This window comes from Orcinus orca, chromosome 1, assembly GCF_937001465.1.
Source record: "Orcinus orca chromosome 1, mOrcOrc1.1, whole genome shotgun sequence".
Classification (NCBI taxonomy): domain Eukaryota; kingdom Metazoa; phylum Chordata; class Mammalia; order Artiodactyla; family Delphinidae; genus Orcinus; species Orcinus orca.
Genome location: NC_064559.1, coordinates 34,850,663 through 34,878,375, shown reverse-complemented (window position 1 = coordinate 34,878,375; position 27,713 = coordinate 34,850,663). Strand labels below are relative to the sequence as shown.

The window sequence follows — 27,713 nt, the reverse complement described above, 5'->3', positions numbered from 1 at the left end:
TTGTCACTAATCTAATTATACAACCCTTGGTGAGGGAGTCACTCCTCCCTATACCTCAGTTAACTGACATGTACAATAAAGGGGTTAGATTTGATGACCAAAGCCCCTTTCAGTTAGGTCAGGGGGGTCTCAGAACATGGTCCAGGAGCAACAGCATCACCTGGGAGTATATTAAAGTGCAAATTATCGAGCCCCACCCGAGACTTACTGAATCAGAAGCTCTGTGCATGAGCCCAGCCACCTGGGTTTGAATAAGCTAAGAGGTTTGAGAACCACTAACATAAAACATTTTATGTTTTTATAATTGATAATGAACTCAGTAAGCCACTTTTTTTTTTTTTTTTTGCAGTACGCGGGCCTCTCACTGCTGCGGCCTCCCCCGCTGCGGAGCACAGGCTCCGGACGCGCAGGTTCAGCGGCCATGGCTCACAGGCCCAGCTGCTCCGCGGCATGTGGGATCTTCCTGGACCGGGGCACAAACCCGTGTCCCCTGCATCGGCAGGCGGACTCTCAACCACTGCGTCACCAGGGAAGCCCAAGCCACATTTTTAATAAAATAAAAAGCACAAATATCCAAACACATAAAACAAATGCATTAGGAAATGAAGAGGATAATCGCTTTTTAAAAACATGAGATGTAAATATAAAGTAGCAAAATCATTAAAAAAAATCAGAATTAATGTACCCAAATGAGTACTGTCCTTAAAATAATAAGAACATATCACCTGTGTTCTAAGGATGCAGTCCTTGCACAAAACATTTTTAAAATTTTATTTGGAACCGTTTCTGAGTCAGTGTAGAAGCTGGATGAAATCAGCTTCATTTGTTTGCAACTAAAAGTATCTTCATTCAGCTTGATCCTATACTTATTTTCTTGATTAGGCTGCTCCCCGAAATCAAATTCCCTCTAAGAAGAAGACTCCCCCTCACTGAGGAAGAATGAACGCGCCACAGGCTCAGAGGCGAATTCCAAAGCAGAGCTCACACGTGTTCTAAATAATGACAGACGCGTGTGTCTGGCATCTCAGAGTGCCCATCTGGGAAGGGGCAACACTCGCTGCATCTGAGCTCAGACCCGAGAGCTGGCGGTGGAGCAAAAGACCACCCCACCTGGCCAATCCCTCCCTTCAGAGCGAGTGGAATGGCCATCATCACTTCACAGGTGAAACCGCTAAGGCCAGAGGGGCTGATGGATTTGCCGAAGGCAAGGGAACTAACAGGTGGAACCAGAACTGCGCTTTCCTAAAGAACCCTGCATAGGCTAAGACCTTGGAGCTTGGGAGTGGGAGCTGGACAAGAATGGAAGGCCCACCCCACCAGGCTATGATGTCAGATCGGAAGAGGAGTCTCCAGCTCAGCTGCTTTCTTCAGCAAACAATAGACTCTTTTGAATTTACCGAATATTTTGGCACCAGCCCTGGTCGATGCTTTCTCCTGCGGTGGGTTGGAAAATATTTCTAGCGTCCCACAGAGTCCAGTGAGAGTGAAGAGTGTGAAAGATTCCTCCTCTATCTAGCCACACAGACTTTCTGGCCTTTGGGAAGGAGGCACCCATGCACCAAGCCCCTGGGAGGGCAAGGCGAGGGTGAGGATGGAGTTTTCTATTCCCCTGGCTACTGGCCACTCGGAACCTCTGCCTGCCCCTCAGCGGGAGGACTTTCTCCTTGCTCCACGTGTGTTATTCTAAAGTGTTCACTTGCGGGGGCGGGGACATACTAAAAGTGGAATATTACTTTGAATATATATCAAGTTTTTTCTTAATCCCACCCGTAACTCCTCAAAAGGCCTTTCAAATCCTCTTCTTCCCTTTGCAGATCTCTCCCCATTTGAGATCTCTATGTACGTTGTGCACTATCCTTTGTTTTATGTGTAATTCTCCAGCCAGATTACGTGCCCAGTGGCTGATGCGTGATCCTCTTTACTTTTCACAGCATCCTGCATAGTGTTGGCGCCGTGCAGGCACTCAGCTGTCCTGTGGTGCTGATGGGGATGCTAAGTTACGTTATCACGTTTGCCTCCTGGGGCTGGGTACTCAGATAGGTGCCCTGTGGACATGGATTATCTCAGTGAATCCCCACATGGTGCGAGGTGCCAGGGGCTATTAAATCCACTTTTCAGATAAGAAAACTGAGGGTCAAAAAAGTTAAGTAGCCTATTCAAGGTCAAGGAGATTAAGTAGCCTACTCAAAGTCAAGGGGAGGGGCTTGGGTGCAAATCTATGTCTCCCTGGACTCCAAAACCAGAGCTCTGAACACTTAGACATGGCCTATTTCTCAAGATCCTAAATTAAGGAGTTAGAAAACCCCTGACCTAATCTTCTACTTCAGGTATTCCTGCCCCAGCCAGGTCTGCCTGTTCCCTTCCTAACCTCCACACTCTCCTGCCTCCAGGCTGGGGGGAGGGGGCAGGAGGAAGGGACCTCAAAGCCCACGTGGTGGTTTTAGGAACCTCCACCAGGATGACTGACCCTGGAAGAACAAGTGGGAGGTGGACAGGAAGCTGTGGACAGAGAAGGTAGGGCATCACGGGGCACGGACATCCTCTGCCTCAGGCCTAGCTGCCTTTCCACTCGGGAGCCACTCTATACACAGACATTACCTGCAGGGCTGACAGTCCCCCAGACACAGTGCTGCCTGAAGCCTGACAGGGTGAGGAAGCCACATCACAGCCCCCTGTCCAAGGAGAATAACTGTCACTCCAGCAGAGAGCAGGATACATTTATTTTAACTTCTCAAAGCAAACCTCAATGCTTATGCGTGAGATGCACGGGCCAAAACCGAGGTGCTGAGGTATTGCTGCCCGTATCTCGTGGCCCACCTGGGTTCCTGTCCTAAACAGGAGACGGCAGAAAGAGCACTGAGCTGGGTGTCCCGACTCTTCTGTCACTCTCTGGGCCTCAAGCACCCCATCCCTACAACAAGGGAGTCGCTGCGTGGCTTGTAAAGGGCCTCCCAGATCCTCAGGTCTGCAGCCTGTGACCAGGCTGGGAAGCCACCTTGCCAATCACACGCTGCTGCACCAGCCGGGCTGCAGACAACGGAGAGCTGATGCAGGAGATAGGGCCGTATCCTGGCCCACTCCCTGGGAATTTGACCCTGCTCCCCCTCAACCTCAGGCAAGCTTTGACAGTCTCCCAAGGAAAATGCTGACCTCTGGTCTGGTTGATTCCCAGTTAAACAAAGGACTGCAGGCTGGTGAGCTGGGGACCGTCTTCCCTAGGGCTGGGTCATCTTCCACCTGCCAGCTGACTCCCACGCACCCTCCATGCCCCAGCTGCACAGGCCACAGGAGGGGGGGCAATGCTCCCTGGAGGGGATCATGCCAACATGACTTCAGTGACACATAAGTGATGAGGAAGAGGCCAGAAAGCAGAGTTTATGGGTTACGGCTCCACTGCAGTCCCAGCCCTTGCACAGCTGTCACTCAAATTCAGGCTTTCAGAGCATGAAGTACCCTCAACTTAACTGCTTCACCTTGTTCTATCCAAGTTCAGATTCCATTTCGGCCAGGCACACATGCTCCCCAGTGGCCCGTGAGGGCTTGCCCCATATGGCTTCTTAGCGTTACAAACCAGGCCCTCAAAGCGAGTCACCCAAAGCTCTTCTGTTCTGTATTAAGACCTGCCCCTTTCTTCTAACTACTGCTTAAGGTCTGTTTTCCAGAAAGTCCTCCAGAGTCCACCTCCAATGCACCCTACCTCGTGAGCCCTTATGTGCATGATTTCCAACAGCTACACATGGATTTCCCAAACTTGACTAATATACAGACAACTTCCAAAGGAAAAAAATCCCCAGACTCCCATGGGCACATCCAAGAACCCCCAGGGGTCTGTATACCCCAGTGTAAGAGGTACTGTCTCAAGAAACCAAAATCTAATTTTATGAACAATGTCTTTCAACTGCAAATCAGAATTGCAAAAGAGTTTTCTCTTTTAAATTTTTTTTTTTAAATTTATTGTATAGTTGATTTACAATGTTGTGTTAGTTTCTGCTGTACAGCAAAGTGATTCATTTATACATATATATACATTCTTTTTCATATTCTTTTCCATTATGGTCTATCCCAGGAGTTTGTATATAGTTCTGTGTGCTATACAGTAGGACCTTGTTATCTGTTCTATATGTAATAGTTTGCATCTGCTAATCTCAAACTCCCAATACATCCCTCCCCCACCCCTCTCCCCCTTGGCAACCACAAGTTTGTCCTCTATGTCTGTGACTCTGTTTCATAGATAAGTTCATATTTTGGATTCCACATATACATGATATCATATGGTATTTGTCTTTCTTTTTCTGACTTACAGAAGTTTTCTCTTTACAGCTGGTGGAGTAATATAAAAGCACATTGTAAACATTCTCACAGAATCGAATGCAATCCTCTGAGCTACACAGTTTGTCACTTAGTCATCCAATATTTATTGACTGCTTCACATGTGCCAGGCGATGCTCTTAGCAATGGGATTCAGGGGTAAACAAGACATTGTCCCAGCTCCGGAGGAGCAGACCTTCCAGGAGGGGAGGAGGCAATCAAACAGTGAACAAGTAAATACACAAGTGCTGTGAAGAAAAGCAGAGTAGGGAAAGAGGTAAGTGAGGGGTGTGGGAAGAAAGGAAGGGCTGATTTGACACAGGGTGGTCAGGAAGTGATATCAAAGCAGAGGCCTGAATAAGGTGAAGGAGGAGGAGGTGACGGGGAAACAGCTCTAGGCCAAGGGAATAGCAGGGAAGGGCCCCAAGGCAGCAGCCAGCTGGAATCCTGAGGAAGAGCCCAGAGCCCAGTGTGGCAGAAACCAGGGAGCCTGGGGGAGGAACGGGTGGAAGGGGCCAGGTACACTACTGAGTACACCATGGAGGTGAGTCTGACCTTATGGGAAGCATGAAGGGAGGCCACTGGAGGGCTTAAAATAAGGAAGCCATGGCTTTTTCCTTCTCTTTGTCCCCTACCCTGTGTCTTCCTGTGCATCTCGTTGTCCGCATCAAACTGGAAGCCCACTGAGCGCATGGGCTTTTCCCCTCTCATACCAGGAGCTCCCTGAAGGCACAAACTATGTTTCCCCTTCCTTCTGATACCTCCTTTCAGCCTCCAGGACAGGGCCCAAACCCTAAACCCTACCTGCCACCTAAAGTGCAGCAGCTCCACACAGGTGTGGCCTACCTCAGGTGCACCGCTGCCCCCCCCTCCCCCGCCAACTCCCGGCTGGGCCACCTGAGGCCCTTAGAGGAGCCAAGGTGGCAGCTCAGGCAAAGCTGGTCCCTGCCATCACGCTGAAGCGCCGTCATGGAGAACACACCAACACCAAGCCCTGTATCACTGCAACAGCCTGAGGCCTCCACTGCCACCACTGCCCCAAGGGAGCCTCAGCTGCCCGTATCCAGAGCAACCAGCATTTGTGAGTTGCAGTCCCTGGAGGGCAGGCAGCATCACTCTTGCCATTTATTCTGAGTGGAGACACGCTTTTCTCCTGCTGGTTTGGAAGCGCTCAATTCCTAAAAGAGGTGTCCTTGGGCTTCCCTGGTGGCGCAGTGGTTGAGAGTCTGCCTGCCGATGCAGGGGACACGGGTTCGTGCCCCGGTCCGGGAAGATCCCACGTGCCGCGGAACAGCTGGGCCCGTGAGCCATGGCCGCTGAGCCTGCGCGTCCGGAGTCTGTGCTCCGCAACGGGAGAGGCCACAAGAGTGAGAGGCCCGCGTACCGCAAAAAAAAAAAAAAAAAAAAAAGAGGTGTCCTCATCCACTTTCATCTATTTCCTCTCTCTGTCAGCCAGGTGCAAATGGAGATGCTATGCTGATTTGAAGATGGGATATTCTCCTGGGTTCTATCTGAAGCTGATACTGCATAAAATCTTGCTTCTATATTACCTGGGAACTCAGAGTGGGGAAACTAGGAAAAAAAACAAATCACACACCTGGAAGGAACTTGAGATGTTCCATTCTCCTACCTCTGAGCCAGATGGCCCCTGGCCCCATCTCACGGCAAAAAAAAAAAACTTAAAAAAAATGAATTAAAAACTAAATTAAAATGCTAATAATAAACATTTTCCTTTCCTTAAAAGAGATCCCAGCCTGGGACTCTGATTTCAACGTTTCATATTTCTTTTTGGTCAGGCAGGCAGAGCTTTCTACGTTTATCGTACACCATAGGTTACAGCTTAAACATGGGTAAGGATGAGGGGCTTCCTGGGATGAGTGGAAAAGAGAGTCATAGGTTTTCTTTTAAAATAAATAATTTACTGCCCCCTGCTACAGAGGTACTTGCTGATGCAACCTTCGAAAATATGTTCACACTCAAAGCAGGCCTCCATGCGAAAGAAACTGGGCACACCAAGCCGACTTCATCCCAGAAAGAGAGGAGTGGCACCAGCAGCTGCTCTTGTGACTGAACCCAAAACCATCTGATACCTAGACTAAGTCAAACCAGATCAGAAACTGTCCCTTCGTTATACTTAAAACCACTTCTCTCGTTCCCACAACTCCTCTCCCTTGAAAGATGCCAAATCTTCGTTTAAATAAAAACAGAACAAACCTAGCTCATTCTCTTCTCTCCATCCCTTTCTGCAGCCTCAGGAAAGAACTCTTTCTGAAGTTCCAGTCTTCACTCTTCCCCTCCTCCCAAAGAACTCCCCTGTCTTCAAAATAAAAATAAATCCCACAGTCCTCTGTAAAGTCGAGAGGAAAAATATACCTACCATTTGGCTGCCCCCAATCCTGTGAGAAAGCACATCTCACGGGGTTTTATATATGCACGTTCCTGCAGCTCAAGAGACAGTCCCCGGCCCCCTCTACCTTCTCCCACCTGTGCCTGAACTTCTCATTCTGCTCAGATGGGGCAGCACAAATACAATCAGCTCCACCCCCTGCCAGCTACGTGGGAGGCAGTGAGCCCCAGTTTCCTTGTCTACAAAACAGACACAATTGTACCCATCTTACAGACTGTGTTGGGGGGTATAATCAGACAATGTACATAAAGTGTCTGGCACACACACATGTTAGTTGTTACTGGCTGTTATTTTTGTGGACCACAAATTTCTCGAGAGCAGATACCAACAGTACATAGTTGGATTCCCAGCATTTAGCGCAGTGCCTGGCACATGGTGGATATTTAAAAAAAAATTAAAATTAAAATGTTTGTTAAATAAATCTAGTTGAAGAGGCCATAAGCTTATTTCCCACTGGTCCCCGCTCCATCCTAAGACTGCCTTGGCTGTTCCCCTAAGGGAATGGTTATCCTCACATAACCTTCTCTCCTACTCAGAAAAATTCCAAAAAAATCAAACAGAAGAAGGAAAATGCTCTAAGAAAGGGAAGCCTCTCTGCACAACACCTTGCCAGGACTTGCCAGGCCTCTCAAAAGATTTTTCCCCCTCCCCCTGCCTCCTGGATGGTGTTCAGTACCCAGCCGAATAATGAACCATCAGAGAGGATTCCAACCGGTAGCAATTAACACTCTTCCAGCTGGGAACAGATTTAGCTTCATGATGCCCAGATCTACTGATTCCCCTTCCCTCTTCCAGAAAACACCAACTGCTGCCACTCCACTTGGGAGGACCCCACAGATCAAAAAGAGGAACCTGATCAATGAAACAAGATTGGCCAAGTGTCCATACTTGTTGAAGCTGGGTGATGGAGACATGGGGATTCATGATACTACTGTCTCTACTCTTGTATATTCTGAAAAATAAACAAAACCTTGATTAATGATTCCACCTTTTACAGAACTAGGGCAAGGAACCCCAAAGGGTTACTCTTTTCAAATCCTAGGGGGAACTCCAGACACGGATTTCCATTATAAAAGAAAAGTTCCAGGAAATACCTCTGGCATTTGAAAGGTCAGGGTGGTATTTAGGTGGTATATAGAAAGACTGTTGGCCTCTGCGAGCTTGGGCAAGTAATTTAACCTCTCTGCCTCTCCTCTGCTTCCTTACCCTTAAAACTCAGGCTTTGTCCCTACCTCACAGGGCTGTCCAGTGAGGCAAAGGAAGTGAAGCTTGTAGTACTGTGACAGCACCTCAAGCGGTACCTAGCCCATAGTAGATGCGGGATAAAATTTAGTTTCTTTTCTTCCCTTAATGGAACAAAGATGTTCTATTGTATTCTAGTATTAAGAAGCTTAGTGGAATCAAACTCCAGAAGTTAGCTGGTGGACAACAGTAACTAAGACACACTAAAAAGAAGGCTTCTAAAGAAAGGAACTCGACTCCATTGCCTGGGAAACCTGAGCTCCCAAATACCCATCCAAGACTGAAGTGTTTGAAGCGCATCATTTGTCATAGGCACTAAGTTAGAAGGGATAGGGCGGCAGGCTAGGAAAGAGAAATGCATCCGTCTCCCAGGCCTCGGGCGGCGGTAGGTTTAAGCAAGAGGAGACGCTAGAAGGGACTGCTGAGCATTTGAATACCATGATTACCAGACAGGTATTTGTACACAAATGTTCGCAACAGCAGCATTATTCACAATAGCCAAAATGTAGAGACAACCCAGATAGCCACTGACAGATGGATAAACAAAATGTGCTCTATTTATACAATGAAATAACATTCAGCTTTAAAAAGGAACGGAATTCTGATACTTGTTACAACATGGATGACCCTGGAAGACATTATGCTAAATGAAATAAGCCAGATACACAAATACAGATTCCACTTACTAGATTACTAGAGTAGACAAATTCACAGAGACAGAAAGTACAACGGTGGTCACCAGAGGCTGGGAGAGGCGGGGGAATGGGGAGTTAGTGTTCAATGGGTATAGAGTTTCAGCTGGGGAGGATGAAAAGGTCTGGAGATGGATGGTGATGATGATTGCACAACGAAGTGAATGTACTTCATGCCCCTGAACTGTACATTTAAAAATGGTTAAAATGGGGCTTCCCTGGTGGCGCAGTGGTTGGGAGTCCGCCTGCCAATGCAGGGGACATGGGTTCGTGCCCCGGTCCGGGAGGATCCCACATGCCGCGGACTGGCTGGGTCCCTGAGCCATGGCTGCTGAGCCTGCGCATCCGGAGCCTGTGCTCCGCAACGGGAGAGGCCACAGCAGTGAGAGGCCCGCGTACCGCAAAAAAAAAAAAAAAAAAAAAAAGGTTAAAATGGTAAATTTTACGTTGTATATATTTTACCATAATGAAGTAATAATAATGATGATGATGATTTAAAAAAATACTATAATGACAACATCCTGGTTTTAGTTTGTATCCCTTTTTCCCAAGGGCTGAAACAACCTTAAAATATCCTCAAATAGGCCCACTTGTAGCATGGGTCAACTGAATCCCAGAAAGGTTAGGCAAACTGTAGCAAATCTTTAGCAATGTGTCCTTCTCCAGCAGGCTGCCACCTAGGATCGCTACTGCCATGTAAGAGTCAGTCCTGTCTGCTGCCCTTCCTGTCTGCCCGAGGACGGGGTGGGCTGCAGACCTGACACACGCCGAAAAGCGTGGTGTTGATCAGCCCCAAGCCCCCTGCTGCTTGTCCTCTGGCACCTCCTTGCTGGGCAGGACACACACACACCTCAGTGCCAGAGCCCTCAGCCTGGGCTTGACCAGGGTGTGAGGAGCTGGCCTGTTCGCTCCAGCACCCCGACAGAAGCTGCCCTCTGAGGTCTGCATCTTGTGCCTCCCTGCCCCTCAATTCACTCAAAAGCACCCTGGCACTCCAAGGTGAATGTTCCCCAGGCGAGCGGCTTTCAAACCCACTTCGATGCAAAGAATGGCAGCAACAGTGGCAGCAAAGCCTGCAGCAGGAGAGAGGACAGACCCCTGCTGCCCCAGCCCTAGCCCCGCATGCTTTCCAACCCGGATCCCACATCCACTTTATGGTTGAGAACAGAATCCTCCACATCCGGAGTTCCTCAGCCATTGCCAGAATTCCCCGAAATCTCCTCTCCCTCTGGTTTCCCTAAACTTACTGCTGAAGCAGAGGGAAGGGAGTGTCTTTCTCCTGCCAATGTATCTGTGTCCACAAACGAGGGCAAAAACAGGCTGAAGGGCTCAGGGAAGGACTGAGACGGTGCAGAGACCTGGGGAAGTCAAATCACTCTTACTCTCCCCTGAGGCTTATCAAACTCTAGAAGTGGCACAAAGAGACCAGCCTATATATACAAATATACAGATATCTAGAACAGCAGAAACAACCTACAATGACGGAAAGCCCTCAGAGGTTGCCTGGGGCCAGGGCCGGGAGGGAAACTGACTGCAAGTGGGATGAGGGAATTTTTAGGGGAGATGAAATAATCTATATCCTGATTGGAGTTTATCAAAACTCATCTGACAGGACTTCCCTGGTGGTGCATTGGTTAAGAATCCGCCTGCCAATGCACGGGACACGGGTTCGAGCTCTGGTCTGGGAAGATCCCACATGCTGCGAAGCAACTAAGCCCGTGTGCCACAATTACTGGGCCTGTACTCCAGAGCCCGTGCTCCACAGCAAAGAGAAGCCACCGCAATGAGAAGCCCGCACACTGCAACGAAGAGTAGCCCCCACTCGCCGCAACTAGAGAAAGCCCATGCACGGTAACGAAGACCCAACGCAGCCAAAAATAAATAAATACATTTATTTAAAAAAAAAAAAAAAACCTCATCTGACTATACCTTTAAAATGAGTACACTTTATTGAATGGAAATTATACCTCAATACAGTTTATTTTAAAAGTTAAAAAAAAAAAAAAGAGCTCGGGTAAGAAAGTCACATGCTTTAGTAGTAATTTAGAAGGCAAATCTTAAAGGCTCAGGAAGGAAGACGATACATCCCAAATGACTGTGTATTTACCAGACAATTCTGTGCTGAGTCTAAGAGACCTACAGACCCCTCCTCCCTCCGCCTCTCCCCACTAACCCCAGAATTTCAGAGTCAGGCAGACAAAGACCCCATCAGACCTCTCCTCAGGCTGATGGAAGTAGAATTCCAAATGCTTCCTCAGAAGTAGTTAATAACATCCTGTCTTGGTTGGGAATTTGCGGAGGGGGGAACTGGGTGGCTGGTCCCTCCCATTGGCTTTTAGTGTGTGCTTAGGCCCATTACCCTGCCACTTACATCTTCCCTTACAAAGAGCCCCCAGCAGGGGAGCTAAGAGGCTTGGGGAATGGGAAAGCTCCAAGGAGAGCCCAGAGCCTGGAGACTGGGAGCAGTGATTTTTATGGACTGCACAGGTGCCCACACTCAGCGCTCCTGGACAATCTGCAAGAATTTTGCATTCACAGCCTGTTTTTAGGGAGGAGAAGCACTTCAACTTTCTATTCCTGTATTATTCAGGCACTTCCAGACCTATTTTTCTTTTCCCTTCTTCCGGCAAAATATAGTCTATTCTCAGGGACGCATGACTTCTGGGAAGCTCACAGCTTCAGCAGTGTCCCCACACTCCTGGTCTAACCTGGAGGCTGACAGAGAGCAATGGGAGGCTGGGGTCTCCCCTCCACAGAGAAGGGATGGAGAGTTACAAGGAAGGGACATGAACAGGATGCTTGGATTTGCTAAGGGGCAAAAATCCAGCTCCAGGGTAATCAAAATTCAGTTATGTCTACATTAACATCCCCTATCCAACCCACCTTCTTCTAGAGGCTGCATGATTCCTGGAGAATTAAACAGACCCACACTGAAATTCTGACTCTCTCACTTAATCACTGTGTGACCTTAGGTAAGTCACTTAACCTCTCTGTTTCCCCATCTATAAAATGGGGATTGCGGTATCTGCCTCCTCAGATTATTGAAGGAACTGAATGAGGACATACATCAAAAAAGCACAGGGCAAAAAAAAAAGGACAGGGCAGTGCCTGAGGGCAGCCAGAGAGCATTATGCCACCCTCCTCCACCCAACCTCTTCATCCTGACCCTGCTCAGTCCAGAGCAAAATGGAAAGTTACCTCTCTTTTTCAAAAGTGATTATAAATGTGGGCTGACTCCATCACAGGGGCCTCCTTTAAGTTTTGCATACCAGAAAGAGAGTATGCTGTGTTCACACGGAAATGAAAATGTGGGCCTTGAAGTACTTTTAAATGTCAACAGATGTTTGCTTTAGGCATGCAAAGTGTACCAGAATCCATGAGAAGTATAAACTGGGTGAGGTTCAGACCAGGGACAAGACAGAGGTGGGAAGGGGAGAAGGGTGCTGGCAGAGAAAAGGCAGGATCTGGGGCAGATGCAATCAGGACCAGGAGCCAGAAAGGCGTAGGGAGGGAGGTGGGTGCAGGATGGTGGGTTAGAACTGTAGGCAGGGCCCTGGAGAGCCTGGCACAGGGCAGAGAGGGGACGGAAGAAAGCCATGATTCGATTTCCCAGGTCCCCAAAGTGCTGGTAACAGCTGAGCTGTGAGGAAGACCCATAAAGTCAGAAACCTGGCGTAAACCAGAGGAGGACTCTCACCTCTAGAGACCCCGAGTAAATGGGGCCAAAGGCAGGGCTCAAGGAGACCTGAACCTTGAGCATCCAACCTAGTGTTGGCTCCCAGAGCTAAAGGGGGTGGCGGCAGGAAGCAGCCAGGAGATTGCTGGGTTCCTTCACCTTAGCCAAGGTGAGCAGCAGGGGATAGAACCACCAGCACTTGGCAAGGACAGCCCCCGACATAGGCCTGGCCCAGCATAAGACAGTCTGGGCCTGGGAGAGAGACCAATGTGGCCACGTGGCCCTGGACAGAGGGACTCTCCTCCTCCTTCCTCCTGTGCTAAATGATTTCATGGATTTGTTCATTTATCTTCACAAAGGCCAAGAGGCAGGTGTTATTAATATCACACTCGACAGACAAGGAAGCCAGGAGGTCACCCCACCAGGGGCAGCACTGGGACTGGACTCCAGACAGTCTGGCTCCACCACCCACATGTCTGACCATCCTACAACACTGCCTCAAGGGTGCTGTACCCCCTCCTCACGGCAGCAAATCAGGGGAGGAGAGACAGCACCCCCATTCTTCTGAGGCTGCTCCATGGTACAGATCAGGGTGACAGAGGGGCAGAAACTGCATAAGCAGCTCTGCAGCTGGTTGCCAAAAGGGGCCCCCGTCCCTGCCCAGATGCTCACGGATCTCACTAGGGGGCCCTTTGCTCTGGCTCCTACACTGAGTCGGCTTGGAGAGGCCCCAGCTGCCGTCGCTAAACATGTATCCACTACAGACGCTTGTGTCCCGTGTGGGGAGGCCCAGGAACCGGGGCCCTGGCAAAGATAAGTACTGCTTTCTGGGTTAGCAAGGCACATCTGTCTGGGAGTCCATTAACCCACAGGCCACTCCAGAGCTCCCAGGAGCCATTCCCCTCTCTCAGACTTCCTCTTGGGGCCTAGGGAATTATCCAGTCTCCCCAGCCTTTCCACATCCCAAACCCCAGTTGGGCACTTGATGCGCCCAGAAGCCGCTGGTCGTTGACACCCGTGTTACTGACACACGGGCTGGCATCTTTCAGGGACTGGCCAGGGGTCCAGGAAACAGAGCTGCCAAAACCCCAAGAAAGAAAATCCATCGAAGGGTCATCAATCCAGAGTCTGGTCTGCAGGAAGGCCCCCTCCCCCTCCCGAAGAGCTGGATGCTTCTCAAAGATCGCTAAGGAAGAACATTCCACACAGTTCCCTCTCATTGTCAGGAAGTACCCGTGCATCTGAGCTCAGTCCTGGCGGCCACCAAATTAACACATGCTGCTGCCTTCTACAGGGGAGGCGGCACGGCACAAGGGCTCGGGGGGCACAGGCTCTTGTCCAGGGCGGACGGTGTGACACTGGGCAACATGCCTCACTCCTCTGGATGCCAGCAGAGGACAGCGCAGGTTGTTGGGAGAGTCACAGGAGATGACAGAGGTCAAGGCTCCAGCAGTGCCAATCCCAGGGTATGCTCCCAATGAACGGTCGCCACTGTTACGGCTGTTAATGGTGTCCCCATCACCGAGGAAGGCCACCTTACCAGTTCCTCCTGGTACACTGAGAGCACGGCAGCCACAGAGAGCAGCGTGCCCACAGCGTGACTCAGCCCGCTGCCTCTATGAGGAAGGCCCCTGTCTCTGTTCCTGGACCTTCCAGGAACCTCCCACAGCAACTGACAACCATAAACACAGCCAGTAGGAACCCCCGAAAAGCTTGGTGGAGGACACTGGGTCATTCCTCCAGGCCAGGTGCCCAGCCGGGCCAACTCCCACTGGACTGACCACACACACACCCCTACACCCCACCTCCAGCTGTTTCTCCAGCTCTCACGTCCTCGCTAAGTAGAAGAGCATCCCGCAGAGCAGAGAAATCCCAAAAACTGTGCTCCCAAGAGCAAGCAGATGCTTCTAAAAATAGTCACTGTTCCTTCAGACCGTGGGAGGCGGAAGGGGAGCGAGTGCCCACAGCGCCTGCAGGAGTGGAGAGCCCAGGACAAGCGTCATCCTCTGCAGAGCCTGCCCATCGCCGACCGCCCTGAGGCCAGGGCCAGGGCCGGTGACCCCAGGGATGCGCTGTGCTCACAGAGCCTGTCCTGTTTGCTTTGTGCGCATGGGTGAGGGAGCAGTCTGCACGGCTCCGAGTCTTAGGGGCGGGTCCCCCCTGCTTTGGGGGAGGTTGTCCCTTTCTGGTTTGAGGCAGGGATGTGATGGCTCAATAACCTAGAATCAGCCCATTCTGGCCCTAATGTAGCCTCAAACCTTCCTAGGCTAAGTGGGGACACTGGATCCTTAATCCAAACAAAAATTTAAAGTCACTGGGTCCAAATCCCTGCCACAGGGAGCCCTGCACCCATGAGGAGGGCAGGACAGACCGTCCCCTCCACCACCTTCCTTTTCCTTCCCATTTCACAACCAAACAAGCACACATCTCTCAGACAGAGTTGCTTGAGATGAAAGGGTTTCCTAACTCAAGGTAGCCCCTGGCCAGGCTGCTTCCAAAGGTCAAAGGGAGCAACGCCAGCTCCCGATGGAGACAGGCGACCCACGCAGCTGACTTCCCCCTTGCTCTGGTTCCGCACCACGTGATACGGAACCAAGACTCCCCTGAACCAGGACCTGCTCTCCATCCCTGGAAGCCAGCTGAGAGCAAAATGGCCTATTCTCACTTCTTCCCAACCAGCAGCTTGTGCATTCCTGACCTGAGATCCAGAGATGCCAAGACTGAGACAGGCCGGGGTACGGAGAGAAGGCTGCTTTGGGCTGGTGGAGCCCAGAGTAAAGGGCCGAAGGAAAGAAAGGGAGAGACTCAGGAAAGACTAACAGAGAGGACCGAGTCACAGAGTTAATGCGGGCTCTGCAATTAGGTCCATAGGCCCGAGTCCTCCCTCTGCCAAAATGCTCTTCGGCATCTCCCTTTCCCAGACACCCCCGCCCCTCAGACCCAAGCTCCCCTGCCCGCCCTCGCCCTTGCCTCTCTTCCTCCTACGTTTCAGTTCATTCAGCACAATCGCTTCTCTCCCTTCTAGGCTGCTTGCTTCACGTTCCTGATTCTAGCACCAAACGGGTCCACTCTCTGGCTAGGAAGCTTCTTGCAGACCTTGTACACAAACACAACTCCAGCATCGTCAGGAAACCATTCACAATTCTAACACACGCCACTTAGGAGATTTTTGAGGCCAAAGCGGTAGGACTCACCTGGGAGGAGGAATGGGGTAGGGATAGGAAGCCAAGGGGTAGGGTAGAGTCGACCCTCCTAGCTCTGTCCTGAAGGAGTCGTGGCCAGTTCATGCAGCATCTTCTCAGTCTCCCTCCATGGGGATAGGTGGAGATGGAAAGCTAGGCGTTCCTTAGACCCCAGGCCATCCCAAGGGGCAGATGTAGGACTGAGCAAAATCCCAGCTAGACAGTCCCCTTGGATACTGGCCTCAGAGCAAACACAGCAGCCCTGCCCTCAGTGCAATCCAAATAACTCCTGGCTTCCCTGCTCCTTGCCACCTCCCACTGGCCACCTCCCTAGCCCTCCGTGGCATAAACAGGGCTTTATTATCTCAAGCCCACCACGTCCTCAGAGAGGGCCGTGAATGGAATGCCACACAGTACACTTGTTTATTAATAACCACTCATACCCCCAACCCGTTCGCTCACTCGCTCACCGCTGGATTCCCTCATGAATAATGGAGGAGTTGTGTGGCCCATGACACAAGCCAGGCTGTGCTGCTCAGGCCCTGAGGGGATAGACAAAGAGGGGTGCCAGGCTGGGCCAGGCTCCCCAAGGCGGGAGTGGAATGGGGAGCAGATCCCCCCAGTTAAGATTCAGAGGCATGATGTTTGTGGGGGACCACGGCGTGGAGTGGGTGGTACCGCCTCCCCCCGCCATGAAACCCAAGCCAGGGACGGCAGCAGGTCACGGAACATTTACTCAACACCCACCCTGCCCATCCACATCGTTCTGTGCTGGCCCCGCACAGAACAATGGCTCTCCGTAAACCTCCACGTCAGCCCACTCACTGGTCCACTTCTGCTTCAGGGCCTCAGGACAAACCTGTCTCTCTTCCACTTGACAGCCATCACACATCTGATGGTAGTCATGAGTGTGCCCTCCCTCCAACACTCCAAATCTCCAGGCAAAGTACCTGCAGTCCCTTCAACCGCTCCTCATGAAACTATTTCCAGCCATTGCACCGTCCTGCTTCCCCTACGAGGGCCAAACTTCAGAGGGTCAGGCTTTCCCTCAAACTGTCAGGCCCAGCTCTCCTATCCTGCTGGTGAGAGTGTACCCTGCTAACATCCTTCTGGAGGAAAGCTTGGAAATACGTTCAAAAGTCTTTAAAATGTTTATGCCCTTTGTTCCATAAATTCCATTTCTGGGAGTAGATCTTAAGTAAATAATCAAGGATAATTAGAATATATAAGTCACACAAATGTTCATCAGAATACTGCTTATAAAGGTAAAAAATTAGAAACATCCTAAACAGCCATCACTAGGGGAAATGTTAGACTATGGCACGTCCACGGTTTGACAGGGTGTAGAGTAGGGAAACAAGGGTTCTGGTTCTGCCATTTATTGGCTGTGTTACTTTAGGCGAGTTACTTAGCCTCTCTGTGCCTCACTCTCCTTATTTGTATAACCGGGATAATAAAAGTATCAATCTCAAGTTACAAAGATTCAATGATGACAGTGTCTGATAGATGTGGTAAATGCTTAAAATAAAAAGGCATGGATTCTTACTACTACCATAAGCAATGAAATATTACATAGCTATTAAAATGATGAAATACGGTAGAATAATATTTTAATAATATGAAAAATTAAGTGAAAAAAGGCAGATTACAAAAATAGGATAAGAATGGTTACCTTTGGTAGTGAAACTATAGATAATTTGCATTTTTTTGCTTTGTGCTTAATTATATTTTGTAAATTGTCTGCAAAGAACATAAATTACTTTTGTTAACAAGAATAAGTATTCTTGTACTTACGGTGCCATCCCTAGCATGCAGCACAGGGCAGCCCTGGTCCTGGATGCTGCCCTTCCTCTGGGGAAGCCAATCTGGCATTGCCTTTGACCATCACATCACATTGCTGCCTTGTATTGAGCGTCAAGTCGATAACCCAGCCCCGTGGCCCTGGCTCCCTCCAGCCCCACACCTTGCCCCCAGCCTGGCCTTTTCCCAGGGGCTGCTGTTGAGCCCTTTTTCTTGCCTGTAATGAACACGGGGCTAGTGAAGTCTGCAAGAGTGTGGGAAGGATAGTTGAGAAAGGCACAACCAGAGTGGAAGGTGCTGGCCTGAGGTTCAGTGCTGCAGTAGAGGGGTACCTCTCAGGTGGGGGGCAGAGGCAGCCCCTTCTCCATCTCAGCAGGGTAGGGAGGGGTTAATGGAGAGAGCAGATTTATCCAACATTGAAGAGGAATAAAGGGTGGCAAGAATCTGAGAAAATCAGGCCAACGTCCAGATTGGGGGTGCACCCAGACGGTGCACCCCCCCCACCATCCACTGCTGTAGAGTGTCTTTGGCTCTTCTCATGGAGGTAGCCACACTGGCCAATCCCTCAGAGCCACCTGCAGATAGCAGCCCCTTTCTCAGCCCAGAGCGACGGCCCAGCGGAGAACAGCGCGTGGGGAGGCTTGGCAGCCAGAGGGGAGGAATGCAGTAGAGGGCAGAGAGCTGCGGGGCTGGCTGGCCGGAATGTGGGTCACATTTGCAGAGGACGGCCCGCACCAGCCCAGAACGGCTGTAACAACAGCTGGCCTGGCGTGCCTGGGGCAGAGTTCCGTCCCATCCTAGGCGGGGCAGCCGAGTCCCGCTCACTAACTCAGGATCACTCCCCCCTCACCCACAGCCCCCTCCTAAGAGGACAGGTGTGCCACTCTTCCACACCAGAGCAGATCAGCAACGAAATGATTTGGGGGACTGGTGACCTTGCCAGAGTGTGGCTAAGGGGCTGTCCATAGGACCGAGGGGACAGGGCGGGGCTGGGTGAGCCTGAGGCCCTCAAACCGCATCTGTTAACTGTTAACTCTTGCGGCTAATGGTCCAGTCTCATCTCTAGGGACATAATTCCCATTTTCCGGAATGAAAAGCAAATTCTACTACAACCAGAAACTTGCTGTCGTGAAGTACTTCATCTAAAGTGGTTAAACGATAGCTGGGTGACCCCCATCAGAGGAGCTGTAGAAATCCCTGCACAGAGCAGGAGGGTGGGCTAAGAGCAACTCCAAGGGCTCGTCCAGTGCCAACACCCCAGGATTACACAAGGCTGGAGGCAGCCGGCAGGAAGCAAATCATTCAGAAGTGAGCCTGGGATGAGAATGGCAGGTGTCCGTAGAGCAGCGTGGCCTAGGATTGTACCACCCAGGTCTGTGGTCCATCTCTGCTGTGCTGTGACTGCTGCTTGGATCTGTTTGTGGTTGTGCCTATGTGTGAGTGTGTGTTTGCGAGTCTGTGTGAAGGCACACACCTGGGGAGGGGTTTGGGTCACCACGTGTACGCCCCAGTGAGTGTGAGCACACTTTACTCGGCCGTGTGTGTGTGAAGGTGTCTCAGTGTATGTATATCTAAGTGCATGCCTACCCGCCTGGCTTGGTGGGCTTATGTGTAGGACTAAGGGTATCTGTCTGTCTAGTGGCATGTGCATGCGACTTACGCTATTAGTGTGACTCATTATGTGTGGGTATTTGTCTGTCTGTGCATGTCTACAGGTGTTGCAGTTCACATATATGGTATGGGATGGGTGTCTCCTCGGGTTTATAGGTTGGTATCATCGTGTAGGTATGTGAGTGCAAATATGTGTAAGTTATGATAGATGTTTGATGTGTGGGTCTCTTAGTCTCATGCGTGTGTTTGTCCTGGTTCCTATATGCATGTCTGTGGGTGTGCATGTCTACCTTGATGTCTGTACTACCTGTGTGTGTGTGTCTGAACATGCGCGTGCTTGGGTGTGCAGGAGCAGAATGAGGACGGGGAGGGGCGGTCCCACGGTCTCCCTGCCGCTCTTCAGTCAGGAACAACACTGAATGAATCTTCCACCTGCAAACCCTGCAGGGGCTCCCTGTTTCTGCAGAATAAAACCCACCTTCCCCAGTCTGACACCTAGGGAACTCCATGTCACCGTCCAGTAATCTGACTATACTTGTTTTTCTCCAAATGTCCGAGATAGCTCACCTTCACCTCTGCTTTTTTCTGTTTCTCTGCCTAGAGTTCCCTTACCCTGTCTCTGCCCAACAAAATCTTACTCATCCTCTAAGGCCAAGGCCACCTCCTCCAGGAAGCCAGTCCAATCCTCAGACCATTCCCGCCTTCAGCTTCCAAGCTAATTACGTATATCCCTAAGCACAGATCGCGTTCTCCTTTCATTGCAATGATGTGTGCAAGTATTTCCTCCACTATCGGACGATGAAGAACTTAGAGTCAGGAACTTCATCCTGTCCTTTTTAGCTCCCTAGGTGCCTGGTTCAATGTCTGGTACACAGAGGCCTGCAGTTAATGTTTACTGAACTATATGACTTGACTTCAGCTACCCAGCAAGCTGAAAATGGAAACAACATTGATATTGTCTTGGGGCCTTTAGAATTGGGCAAGTATAAGACATAGGCTTGCGAGTCCCCAGCCCTGGTGTGCTGTAGGGCTAGGAAAAACCAATTACCCTCTCCAGACTCAGGCTCTGTGTCTAAAGGAGCCGCTTCCGAGAAAAATTGCCCAAGGTCAAATGGGACAGTTGGGCCAGCTTCTTCATTCTTGTGAAGCATGGTTACCTAAGAACTGACCTCTCTCAGGGGCTGGGCACTGCTCCAAACATCCCATCCACACTGGAATTCATACGGCCGGCTGCTGCAGCCAGGATGGAGTCCAGTTACCAATTTTCCTTTAGCAACTCTACACGCACACGCCCAATCCCAAGGTTCTCTCACGTAGGTTGAGCTTTTGCACTGTGAAGGTGCAGCCTATTCTGCCTTCCCACCAGCTAGATCTCCAGCCTCTGGAGCAAGACCCTGGCTCACGATGATGGGGAAGGGAGCAAGTAGCACTCTTCAAGTCCTGGCACCAGGAGAAAGATCCCCTGAACAAAGAATTGAAGAATAACGGCGGTGTTTGACTCATACTTTGGGGAAATCTACCAGAAAGGCTAAAATTCTACCCCCAAAATTGACATTACTAAATGTTGGTAAAGCTGTTGTTGAACACATACACTGCTGGTAGAAGAATAAACTGGCACAGTCACTTTGGAAGACTGTTCAGCAGTGTGCACTCAAGCTCAGCATACTTACGCCCTGTGGTCCAGCAGTTCTACCTCTGGGCATGCACCCAACGGAAGTCAGCACTTACCTCCATAAAAAGGCATGTTCAAGAGTCATTATATTCAAATTCATATGGCGTTGCAAGAGGCCCTGAAGAGCCAAAACAATCTTGAAGAAGAACAACAAACCAGAGATTCACATTTCCCAATTTCAAAACTTTAATATAAAACTACAGCAGTCAAATCAGTGCAGTACTGGCATTAGGACAGACCAATGGAATAGAATTTAGAGTTCAGAAATAAACTCATATATCTATGGCCAATTGATTTTTGACAAGAGTGCCAAGTCCACTCAATGGGGAAAGAACAGTTCCGTCAACAAATGGTGCTAGGACAACTGGATTTACACATGCGAATTAATGACATTGGATCCCTACCCCACACCACACACAAAAATTAACTCAAAAGGGATCAGTGACCTAAATATAAGAGCCAGAACTATAAAACTCTTAGAAGAAAACTAGAGGTACATCTTCACAACCTTGCGTTTGGTAATAGCTTCTTAGATGTGACACCAAAAGCACAGAAAACAAAAGAAGAAATACATAAATTGGACTTCATGAAAATTTAAAACTTCTATGCATCAAAGAACACTATCAATAAAGTGAAAAGATCTGCAGAATAAGAGAAAATATTTGCAAATCACATATCATAAAAGTTTAGTATTCAGAATTTATAAAGAACTCCTAAAACTCAACAACAAAAAGCCAAACAACAGGTAAAGGATTGGAACAGACATTTCTCCAAAGAACATACACAAATGGTCAAGAAGCAAATGAAAATACGCTTAACACCATTAACCATTAGGAAAATGCAAATCAAAACCATAATGAGGGCTTCCCTGGTGGCACAGTGGTTGAGAGTCTGCCTGCCGATGCAGGGGACGAGGGTTCGTGCCCCAGTCCGGGAAGATGCCACATGCCGCGGAGCAACTAAGCCCGTGAACCACAACTAGTGAGCCTGCACGTCTGCAGCCTGTGCTCCGCAACAAGAGAGGCCGCGATAGTGAGAGGCCCGCGCACTGTGAAGAGTGGCCCCCACCTGCCACAACTAGAGAAAGCCCTCACACAGAAATGAAGACCCAACACAGCCCAAAATAAATAAATAAATAAATTAATTAATTAAAAAAATAAAAATCAGAGAGAACATTTCCCAGCTGTGGTCAGAGGAAGTCCTGACTACTGAATAAAGGCACACAGAGATGCAACTTGGTGCCTTTGAAGATGGGAGAATGAGGCTAAGAGCCAGGGAAGGCAGGGCAAAAAAAAAAAAAAAAAGAAAAGTTAAACATAGAATTACTGTATGATCCAGCAATTCCAGTCCTACATATACACCCCAAAGAACTGAAAACAGGAACTCAAACAGATACCTACCAACAGAAACGCCAATGTTCATCACAGCATTATTCAAAATAGCCAAAAGGTGGAAAAAACACCCATGTTCATCAATGGGTGAATGGATAAACAAAATGTGGTCTATCTAAACAACAGAATATTATTCAGCCATAAAAAGGAAAGAAGTTCTGAGTCATGCTGAAAGACCACTGCATTTTGAAAACATTACGCTAAGTGAAATAGGCCAGACACAAAGGTACCACCTACATGAGGGATCTATGTAGTCAAATTCATAGAAACAGAAAGTAGATTAAGGTTACCAGGGGCTTGGGAAGCAGGGAATGGAAGTTGTTGCTTAATGTTTACAGAGTTTCTACTGGGGTGATGAAAAAGCTTTGGAAATAGAGACAGTTGTACAACATCGTGAATATCCTAAATGCCACGAATTGTATACTTAAAATTGTTTAAATGGCAAATTTTATGTCACAAACACACACACATTTACAGCAATAAAAAACAATTTTTTTTAAAATCACTGCAGCATCCTTCCCTGCTCTGCTGTCAAACCCATCAGTATCTGACCCCAAATAAATGATGGTCAGGACAAATGGGACAAAGACATGAAAGAGATTTCAGAAGAATATTTCCCCAGAGGGCGATATTCTTCAAACCTCGGGGTGAGCCACTGTGATGATGGAGTGGTAGAGGGATCTATTCTTGAAATTCCACTGACCTTGTCATTCACTTCTCGGGCCTAGGGGACAGTGTCACCAGCCTCCAAAGTGCCTCTGAAATCTCATGAGAACCAGACCATACATCCCTGACCCTCCAGGCCACTCTCTAGATGTCTTTAGTTCCATCCCCTTCACTGCTGACTTCAGCTATGTTTCTTTTTCTTTTTAACATTTATTTATTTATTTATTTGGTTGCACCAGGTCTTAGGTGAGGCAGGCAGTCTCCTTAGTTGCGGCTTGCAGGCTCCTCCTTAGTTGATGCTCCAAGGCTCCTTAGTTGCAGCTCACCGGCTCCTTCATTGTGGCAGGCGGGCTCCTTTGTTGTGGTACGTGGGCTCCTTAGTTGTGCCACGTGGGCTCCTTAGTTGTGGCATGAGAACTCTTGGTTGCGGCACGGATGTGGGATCTAGTTCCCCGACCAGGGATTGAACTCGGGCCCCCTGCATTGGGAGTGCGGAGTCTCATCCACTGTGCCACCAGGGAAGTCCCTTAGCTTTCTGAACAAGGAAGAAAAACACTACCATCTGGTAGGTGAAATATATCCAGAACATTGGCCTAGGAGCTTTGCCTGGAGTTCTCTGACAGACTTCCAAAGCTGGCTGAAATATTTAACCTTTAAAAGGAAGCCCTGGGTTGTCCAGGCTACAGCAAGAGATGTGCTATTTTAAAATTTTAAAAATTCAACTCACCAAGGCACCAGTTCACCTGTACGTACTGGTCACCAGCCTCCCTTCTCACATTGCCCCCAAAGATGGAGAACGATCAAAACAGACATTCTGTACATGGTCCCCTTCCCAGCCAGACCAATGGTTGGAATACCCTAACTGCCCTACTAACCCTCATGAAGAGGGGATGCTCCCCACTGACCCCTCTCCTCCCCGGCAGCTGGGCAATACTATTTTGTGTTAACCATCCCACCACAATCCCAGGTTATATTTTAGACTTTGTCTCCCTAAAACTCCCAAAATGCATATCTTTCTTGATATCTTGGAGCTGTATATAATTCAACCACCATTCACATCATCTTTTTATTGTACGCCTATAAGGCTTTCTGACTGATCTTTTAAATGAACACACCAGAACTTATACATTCAAATGAGTGCTGACTCCTTCAAAGAAGTCCCCTTGGGAGGCTATATACATATTCCAACAATGCACTCTCCCGTGCTGAGAACATTTCTGAAGCTTCTCCTTTGGAACTGCTTTCAAAGCCTGTAGCGTATTCTTTTGATGCGCCCCCAAGGTGGCAAATTTTTATCCTATGTGGGTAGATTTGATGTTTCCTCTTACCCCGAAAGAAAGGGCTAAGAATGGCAAAGATGGTTGGTGATGCAGTTGGGAATACTACTTAATGTTAAAAGCAAAGAATGATTATCAAGGCAAGATCTCTGAAGACTGTTCCTAGGGAGGATGAAGCAAGATTCTGAGCACTGGATCCACTGTAGGGACAAACATGCAGCCCTCAAGTGGTGCAGCTTTGGAGGAAAGCACATGTGTGAATCATTAAGATCTGGTTATACCTTTAAAAACAATTAGAAATCACTCCATTGTCGCCATAGATTCCTTTGTTGTGTCCACTCACGTCACTGTGTCTGACCAGGCGCTAGGAACTAGAAACTTTCCAAAAGTGGCTACCAAAGGTCATAGCCTAGAGTGGGCATAGGGGCCAGGCTGCCCACTCTCTGACAAGAAGACAGGGAGTGGCACACGTAAAGATGTTGGCAAAGTCTGGTGGGTCCTCGTTAAGTTAAACATTGAATTACCATATGACCCAGAAACTCCACTCCTAGGTATATACCCCAAAATACTGAAGACACGTGCTCAAATAAAAACATCAACAGAAATGTTCATAACACTATTCACAATAAACCAAAATGTCAATCAACAGATCAATGGATAAACAAAATGTGATGTATACAGATGAAATATTATAGAGCCACAAACAGGAATGAACTGGGAGATTGGGCCTGACATATATACACTAATACGTATAAAACAGATAACTAATAAGAACCTGCTGTACAAAAAAAAAAAAAAGTACTGTCTCCTGCTGCAATGTGAATGAACCTTGAAAACATTATGCTAAGTTGAAAGAAGCCAGTCACAAAAGGCCACATAGTGTATGATTCCATTTATATGAAATGTCCAGAAGAGGCATGTCGAGAGAACAGATTAATGGTTGCCAGGGGCTAGAGACGGGAGAACTAGACAGTGGTGATGGCGCACAGCACTGTGAATAAACAAGATGCCACAAAGTGAACACCTGAAAATGGTTAAAATGGTCAGTTTTATGTTATATGTGTTTTACCACAAAGAAGAAAAAGAAAAAAGAAGCTGGCAGAGTTTCTATGCTGATCTCTGGCAGGAGAGCGGTATGCAGAGGGCAGTGGTGCTGGCGCTGGATGGCAGCGCTCACAGGGGGTAGTGCTGAAAGCGTCACAGGTGGGAAAGAAGAAAGGGTGCAGGGCCACTGGCCCACACACCAGTGACAGTCACCAAAACCATCAAGACCACAGTAAATGCTTTTTTTTTTTTTTTTTTTTTTGCGGTACGTGGGCCTCTCACTGTTGTGGCCTCTCCCGTTGCGGAGCACAGGCTCCGGACGCGCAGGCTCAGCGGCCATGGCTCACGGGCCCAGCCGCTCCGCGGCATGTGGGATCTTCCCGGACCGGGGCATCGGCAGGCAGACTCTCAACCACTGTGCCACCAGGGAAGCCCAGTAAATGCTTTTTGATGGGCACTCAAGCCATGTGTGAAAAAAAGATCCCCTGTGGTGAGAAGCAGGGACATTTCCCGAGATAAGGCCAGAGGAGGACTTTTCTAATTCAGCTGCTTTTCCTGTCAACTCTAATCTCTGCCTGTAGCATCATGACCATCTGATTAGGACATCACTGCTATCTCTTTGGGGTCATCAGGGCTGTGAGCCTATGCGCTGGGGAGGGGGCAGGGAAGGAGCTGTCCTTCCCCTGGAGATAAGACTCCCCTCTTCACCAGCAGCTGCTTGTCATGAGGGCAACCCAGGCCACACTGCTCTGCAAGGCACCCCCTCCCTTCTTTCCCCAGCTCCCCGAGGGGCTCACAGATGCTCCCGGGGCATATCTGCAGGCCCAGCTGGAGGCTTTAGCAGGAAACTCACACACCAGTCGGGCAGCTGAGGCTGCTCTCCAGCCACCCGTGGCAGCCTCCAGCTTAGGGGTATGTTTTCCTAATCTTCGTGTGTGAGGATTTACAAATTCAGAGAACAGACAAGACCCTTAGCACCAATTACAGGACTAATAACATTAAGTCTTACATGGTTATTACCGACCCAGATCCCTTATTAGTTGTGACAGCCAGTGAATCAGGGGAGCAGTGAATTGTAGTATATATGAAAAATAACTTTAAAAATTCAGTGGTCTCGGGCTTCCCTGGTGGCGCAGTGGTTGAGAGTCTGCCTGCTGATGCAGGGGATACGGGTGCGTGCCCCGGTCCGGGAAGATCCCACATGCCGCGGAGCGGCTGGGCCCGTGAGCCATGGCCACTGAGCCTGCGCGTCTGGAGCCTGTGCTCCACAACGGGAGAGGCCACAACAGTGAGAGGCCCGCGTACCGCAAAAAAAAAAAAAAAAAATTCAGCGGTCTCGGGTGGTGGTGGTGGGATGAATTGGGAGATTGGGATTGACATATATACATTAATGTGTATAAAACAGATTACTAATAAGAACCTGCTGTATAAAAACAACAAAAAAATTCAATGGTCTCTCTTGCTGAGGCTCAGTGCAGCTGTTGGACCTGAGACCCAGCCTCCAGGAAAGACTGGGAGAGAGACCTAGGCACACAAGGCCTGCTGCTGACTTAGTCATTAGCCCAGGCCTCCTTCGCACCTCGCTTTCATTTCTTGCACACACAATGCCAGCATTTACTAGGCACCTACTATGAGGCACCATGGAGCCTAGAGTACAGGGGGGAGTACAGACTTCCTGGTTAGCTGCATGCTTCTGGCATGTTCCCGTCCACCGAGGCCAGGAGGAAGGGATGAAGGACGGACTTCTGCAGCCAATGACGGGCAGTGCAAGGATGACTAAGGCAGGGGAAGGCACTGCCCAGCTGCGCTGCTTGAGGGGATCTCCCCAAGGACAGAGGCACAGTGAGTGTGGCAAGAAGTTAATTCATTCCATTTGCTAGGAGACACCAAGGGACAGTGTGAAACAGGCTCTAGGAAAAGCAGCACGCAGAGTGCCTGCACTAAGGGGAGAGGCCCGGCAGCTGAAAAGCCGGTGAAATGACCTCTGGAGGGTCTTTCCAGAAAAAGGAGTCAGGCTACGGCCCTGGTCATCCCCCACCCTGGGGCCACACCGGGGTGGGGAAGGAGCTGCTACAGAGTCCCCACACTGAAAGCAGGCAGCCTCCACCCCATAAGAAGGCTCCTGAGACACAAGAAAAATGAGGGGAAGGGGAGGGGAGGCTTTGAGAGGCAACTGTCAGGCCAACCACTCAGGAGCCGCCTGTTGCCATGACGACGCCCTCCTGCATGGTATCCAGGAATAAATTACTGATCGTGGACACTGCTTGCCTGCCTCCCCAAAGCCCCCAGTGCCCTCTTCAATGCCACCATTAATCTCCCCTCCTCTACCTATTCTGTATTTGCCTGAAGGAGAGTCATTCGGAAACCAAAGAGGAACCAGGAGAAATCACTGGGGCCCCCTAACCCTCCATCCCCCCGCCTCTCTGCCTCCGTCATCATTATCCCCCCAGCTGCTCTATCCACCTGTTATGGGCTGAACTGTGACCCAAAACTCCTATGTGGAAGTCCAAACCTCCAGTATCACAGAATGGGACTGAATTCTGGCCTTTTAAAGAGATAATTAAGGTAAAATGAGGTCATTAGGGTGGGCCCAAATCCAATATGACTGGTGTTCTTATAAGAAGACAAGGTTAGAACACAGATGTACTGAGGGAAACTCATGGGAGAACACAGGGAAAAAAGGACCATCTACCAGCCAAGGAGAGAGGCCGCAGAAGAAACCAACCTGCTGACACTTCGATCTTG

At 49.3% G+C, this 27,713-nt stretch overlaps 1 protein-coding gene across 19 annotated transcripts in view; it reads right to left on the bottom strand.

The window, feature by feature from the left end:
- Positions 1–27,713, bottom strand: part of NFASC (neurofascin) — a 189,161-nt gene that overhangs the window by 134,642 nt on the left and 26,806 nt on the right. For 3 of the 19 annotated variants that reach the window (XM_049707394.1, XM_049707400.1, XM_049707409.1), the window contains exon 1: positions 15,520–15,802. The exons of 10 other annotated variants lie outside the window; for them this stretch is intronic. The gene's annotated coding sequence lies outside the window, so the exon portion shown is untranslated. Of the gene's footprint in view, positions 1–15,519; positions 15,806–27,713 lie in introns of those variants that run through there. 6 more of the 19 variants (XM_033410437.2, XM_049707373.1, XM_049707378.1 and 3 more) reach the window with 5 other exon arrangements.